The 6264-nt window shown below is 49.4% G+C and overlaps 1 protein-coding gene across 2 annotated transcripts in view; it reads right to left on the reverse strand.

Annotated features, from left to right (window-relative positions):
* The window catches only part of RB1CC1 (RB1 inducible coiled-coil 1), a 105372-nt gene extending 101649 nt beyond the window's left edge, over positions 1 to 3723 (reverse strand). For both annotated transcript variants that reach the window (XM_039464542.2, XM_039464541.2), the window contains exon 1: positions 3353 to 3723. The gene's annotated coding sequence lies outside the window, so the exon portion shown is untranslated. The remainder of the gene's footprint in view (positions 1 to 3352) is intronic.
* Positions 3724 to 6264: the final 2541 nt, after the last annotated feature.

Genomic DNA, 6264 nt, shown 5'->3' on the forward strand with positions numbered 1-6264 from the left:
CATTGCTGAAGCTGAGTATGCTGCAGGGTTCGATTAGCATTTTAGAAATAAATGAAGTGAATTTGGCTTCAGCTGCTTTCCAGTCATGCTGGGTTTACCGGAATTCACCTGTAGGCCTTTGTACATGCTAGGTCAGAGTACACTAGTTTCCTTACTATGATTTCCAAACCTGGATATGTACAGCCCTCCCCACCACACCACCTTCCACTACTATCCCCTCTCTCAAACTAGTCCAGCCTCAGTAACTTCATTTTTCTTTGTATATGCCATGTATATCAGAGCCTTCCCATTTACTGTTTCCTCAGCCAAAAATTCCCTTCAAAGAGTCACCACACACTTAGCCCCTTTACTTCTCTTGGGCCTTTATTCAAAAGTCAATCGGTGGCTGGGCTTTGGGAGGTCAAGGCAGGAGCACCTGAGGTCATGATTTCAAGACCAGCCAGGCCAATGTGGCAAAACCCTGTCTCTACTAAAATTGCAAAAGTTAGCTGGGTGTGGTGACAGGCATCTATAATCCCAGCAACTCGGGAGGCTGAGGCAGAAGAATTGCTTGAACTAGGGAGGCAGAGTTTGCAGGGAGCCGAGATAAGGCCACTGCACTCCAGCCTGGGTGAAAGAGTAAGACTCAATCTCAAAACAAAACAAAACAAAAAAGTCAATCAGTGAGGCCTTCCCTGGCCACCTTATCTAAAGTTTCAAACCCCCAACCCTCACACTTCATATTCTCCCTTCTCTGCTGTGTTTTTCTCCTTAGCAATTATTACTCTTACTCCATTTTTTTAAATTGAAGATAGAAATGTTTCTTTGGTTTGTTCACTCTGGAATCCCAAGCACATCTACAGCAGTGCCTGCCACAGAGTAGGTACACAATAAATACTCATCGAAACTCTCTGAGGTGACTAAAATACTTTTAAAGAGGTAAAGTGACTTCTCCAAGTCACCTAATGCTTTTTCTTACCAAAATATCGTCCTACACCTTATAAAAGCTCAAATTCTGGTCGGGTGAGGTGGCTCACGCCTCTAATCCCAGCACTTTGGGATGCTGAGGCGGGTGGATCACCTGAGGTCGGGATTTCAAGATCAGCATGAGCAACATGGAGAAACCCTGTCTCTACTAAAAATAACAGAAAAAAAAAAATTAGCCAGGCGTGGTGACGCATTCAAGTAATCCCAGCTATTCGGGAGGCTGAGGCAGAAGAATCCCTTGAACTCAGGAGGTTGCAGTGAGATGAGATGGTGCCATTGCACTCCAACCTTGGCAATGAGAACGAAATTCCATCTCCAAAAAAAAAAAAAAAAAAAAAAAAAGCTCAATCCCTTCATACCAATTTCCAATAATACTTACATCACGAACGTAGAGAACTCCAATTTTCTTTCTCTTATAAAGCAAGAACAATTACTTAAACATTTTTATGTTCCTCATGTAACTAGTTCAAAACCTCACAAGGTAAAGAGATAATAAAAAAAAAAAAATCGTGGAAGTGTATTGAAAGGAATTGCTAAATTTTCACCTGAGTGTCTTGGGCCGGTATTACCACAAAAGAAAAGTGTAACTGGAGTTAGAAAATACCATTACCTGAATGAGAAAATCTTATAAGCCATTCTTTTAAAAAGATATTCATAAGACAAATGCATCTGCAAAGTAAAACATACGGTTGCTCAAATATTTGCTGAATGTATGATTAAAATTTTTAGGTTAATCTCAAAATTAGAGTCTAAAAACTTTTCTCAGGCTAACATAATCAAAATTTTGGTTTAAAATTTCAAGAACAAAGGTCTTGTGTCCTCTGCCTCGATGAGCCTGATTTGCTAAAAAGTCAATCTGCCATGCATCCTGATTTTGTGTTTGGCAGGAAGGGTTAAAAAAAACACCTCTTTTAGGGACAAAAGTATCGCTTTCATTGTCTTCTGGTCGTCCAATACCAAACATATAGGATTAGGCACATAAATAATCATTTCTTGATTACCATAAAAGGTTCAGAATAGACTAAATAAAATTACTTTAAAAACATAAACTACGTCAATGTCCACTTTCCAGCAACAGAGATTTCTCAACACAAGCATTATGTGCCTAAAGCACCCCTGACAGAAAACTTTATCCAGCTTTTGAACACAATCGCAAACACTAAAAGACATGACAAGAATGTCAGTGAAAAAATATGTTCATTAGGGCCATACTCTGTTACAACAAATACAAAAAGCAAAAATATTTTCACATTCCTATCGATGGTCTGTCTGCTTATAGATCCAATAATCCAAAACATAAAATCAACCACCGCCCTCAGTAATCCCTTTGTTTCTCACAGTTGTATCCGATGAGAAGTAGATGGACCCTCTTTTTATCGTTTATCAAAATGTAGTAACATTCTTGATCAAACACACAATTAAGTCTATTTAAAAGTCTCTTCCTAAATAGCGAACTGTCCAAACCTACGTCTAAATCATACAAGCCCCATCAACACACAAAACTTAAGAAACTATACAATACAATGGTTAGCAAATAGGTACATTTTAAATGTTCGCAGCCGCCTTGAGAACATTCCCATCTGGCTGAATGTCTCATAGTAACGTGACTCTCTATCAATAGTGAGCACATGAGTCTCCCTGGGCACCCAGGTCTACACCACTTCCAGGTATGACCACACTCGAAAGAGTCACGATGGAAAAGCCTAGATGACGAAACCGTAAACAGTCAACACAGCACATCCACCAGGCGGTGGAAGAAACTATAGATTCCGCTCAGAAGCTGCCATTTCTGCTGCTGGTTAATGTATTTTTGTTCCTACCAAGGAAGCTGTGAAATCCGCGTGCACACCCATCGCCCATCTATCCCGGGGCGGGCGCCGGCTGAGTCATCCCCAGGAGTAACTTTATCCCGATCCTCGCACTCCGGGGTCGGGACAAAGACAACACCTCTCCGTGCCTCCCACTCGGCGCGCGGCGTCTCGGCGGGCTCGGACGCCCCTCGCCCGGGGCCACTCCCGCAGCTCGGCCGGGTGCTGCGCGGCAGCGCAGAGGGACGGAACCCGAGGCTCCGGCGGAGGACGCCGCGGGCAGCCCCGCAGCCGGCGAGCCCGGTCCACACTTCCCGCAGCTGGCGGAGCATCGACTCGAACCGCTTTTGTCTCCACGGGGGCCGCAGCGCCGCGAAGGCGGCCGGTGGGCAACACCTGCCCGGGCGGGAGGCGCCGGGCCCTCCGGGGCACACACCTGCGCGCGGGCCGGGCTCGCGCCGGCCGGGACCCCGCGCCCCGCGCCCCGCGCCCCGCGCCCCCGGCCCACCGTGCCCGGGCCCGCCGCACGGCCGCTGTGCCAGGTGGGGGAAGGGGACGCGGGCGGCGGCGACACTTACCCGGCAGCGCCTCGTCCTTCGCCGGCGGCAGCAGCAGAGCCGGCGACCCCCGGCACCATCTTCCGCCGCCGCCTAGTCGTCGGCGGCGGCTACCAACCGCCCATCCGGCACCGCCAAGCGACACAGCCGCCGGCGTCCCGGGCGCCCGCCCGCCGCGGCCCCGAACTCTAGGCAAGAGGGAGGGGTCGGGGCGGAGGAGGACGCGGGCAGGCCCCTCGGCTCTGGGTCTGGGGCCGGGAGACAGAGGGCCGCGGCCTGTCAGAGCCGAGGGGCCCAGGCCGGCGGGGGACCCTGAGGCAACGCCGAGGGCTCGGCAGGGCCGCGGACGCCGCCGCGGCTGGGTTTGTTATTGTCGACTCCGTCTCTTCCTCCGCGGCGCATGCCGGGAAACGGCCGGCCGGGGGAGGGGCGCGCCTGGAGGCGCAGAGGCGCGTCTGCGCAGGTCCGGAAGTCGGCAGACTGCCGGGAAGGGGGCGGCCCCGCCTCCGGCTCTCGGCCGGCCGGGCGAGTTGGCTGTCCTGGCCTGACCCTGGGAGACTCCGCTGGGGCCGCCCGTGGTGGTGCGAGCTGCCGTCCCAGCGCGGACTTTCCCAAGGTGAGCGTGACCTTTGCGACAGCGAGTAGGCCCGGACAAAGGCCGACCCGCCAAGTGCTGGATCGGTCCCAGGGGAAAGAGGGCTTGTCCCCCTCAGCCGGTCGCGGAGGAGCGGAGCCGATCGAGGGTCTGGGGTCATGTCCTGTCCCGGTGCAACCCGCGGGCGAGGCCGAGGTCTGTAACGGGGTCACGCACCTGCGCCTGGCCCGGGCGTGCCTGCCTCCCCGGAGCGCCGGGCGTTCCTCCCCGCACACCCGGAGCGTCCCCCACTTAACTCTGCAAGGGTGGGGCGGCACAGGTTTCCCCAGACCAGCTAAGGCAAGAACACATCCAAGAGAGAAAAGAGGGAAGGCTAGGCCGACCGGAGTGAAAACGTCAACACCGCAACCACGTTTCCAGCTTTACAGCTGTTGAATCTTGTAGTGGGTCTAGTGACTTAGCGGTTAGCACGAGCACCCTAATGGTTGGGAGACAGCTTCAGGGGACTCTTGGATTTGTGAAGATGATCAGTCACAGGCAGTGACTTAAAGCCACAAGGCTTGAATATTAAAATCTGATGAGCAGATGTTACACGTAGAATAATACCTGTCATATCCAGGAATATCTGGTATGAGTAAAATCTTAGAGGTGCCTTCTCTGAAGTTATCAGGGCTTCTGAGTTGTGTTTGTGAAAATGAGAGGCATAAGAGGGCACCAAACTGAACTGCAGTGGTAGGTGGAAACTGGAAAACATTGGTTAACATGAACAATTTCAGTTTTCAGCCACACTGACCAGTATCTGAACGTTATGATTGAGATGGGCTGCTTGTATTAATTTACTTTTAAATTTGTGCTGCTGTATATCCGAAACGAATCTGGTTGATCTTTACCATCTTTGGCAAGCCACTTTACTTAATTGTGTTCGTTAAGCTGGAATTTTAGGCCGGGCGCGGTGGCTCAAGCCTGTAATCCCAGAACTTTGGGAGGCCGAGGCGGGTGGATCACGAGGTCGAGAGATCGAGACCATCCTGGTCAACAGGTGAAACCCCGTCTCTACTAAAAATACAAAAAAAAAAAACTAGCTGGGCGTGGTGGCGCGTGCCTGTAATCCCAGCTACTCAGGAGGCTGAGGCAGGAGAATTGCCTGAGCCCAGGAGGCGGAGGTTGCGGTGAGCCGAGATCGCGCCATTGCACTCCAGCCTGGGTAACAAGAGCGAAACTCCGTCTCAAAAAAAAAAAAAAAAAAAAAAAAAAAAAGCTGGAATTTTATTACACCACCCCAGCAAGATAGAGCAGAAAAATGAAAATTAAGCGGTAAATGATTATTATGCCTTAGGGAAAGATGTGAACTGGCAAGAGAAAAGAACCTAACTTAGTAGCACAGCATAATAAGCAGCACACAGAAAATAAGTGGTGAGGAGGAGTTTGGCCAGAAAATTGGCCAAGAAAAACAGCAATATGACCAAGAATGAAAAGGAAAAAGAAAGAAAAAAACAGCAGTATGAGGCCTGTAAAGAAGATATTGGTACTTGCACCTCCTCTTATTAGTGACATTCATTATTCAAATATAACCCAATTTAGAATGTAAAAACCTTGCTAGAGCTGCGTGCAACGGCTCACACCCATAATCCCAGCACTTTGGGAGGCCAAGGCAGGAAGATTGCTTGAGCCCAGAAGTTGAGACTAGCCAGGGCAACGTGGTGAAACCCCTGCTCTACAAAATATAGAAAAATTAGCTGGGCATGGTGACACACACGTGTAGTCCCAGTTACTCAGAAAGCTGAAGTGGGAGGATTAGTTGAGCCCAGAAGCTCAAGGCCGCTGTGAACCATCATGGCACCACTGCACTCCTAGCCTGGGCAAGAGTGTTGCCCTGTCTTTAAAAAAAAAAAAAATGCTGAAATATGCCAGTGATAATCTGGTAAATATGTTCTCTGACTTTTTTCTTTGGGAAATGAATTAATTCAGTCCTAACCTTTGTCTTAATCATAGTGCAATAAATTACCAGAAATGACAGATTCATACCCTGAAGGTTTACACATCCGGTGTAAATGTTAAGAGTTAGTATGCATCAGTAATTCTTTTCTAGGGGTAAGTGAAAATGTACGAACATTAATTCTATTATATGTAAGGTCCAGCCCTACAGGGTCCTTTGAGCCCCTCTCTGCTGCTGTGGAGATGAGAAACTGTAGAAATAAAAGACACAAGACACACAGATAGAGAAAAGAGGGTGTGGGCCCAGGAGTCCACTGCCAACCAAAGCGTGAGTACAAAGCTGGGGGCAGGGTAGGTAGCAGGTGGCATTGGTAGTCAGTGATAGGGTCAAGTACATCATGTG

Source organism: Saimiri boliviensis, chromosome 15, assembly GCF_048565385.1.
Source record: "Saimiri boliviensis isolate mSaiBol1 chromosome 15, mSaiBol1.pri, whole genome shotgun sequence".
NCBI lineage: Eukaryota > Metazoa > Chordata > Mammalia > Primates > Cebidae > Saimiri > Saimiri boliviensis.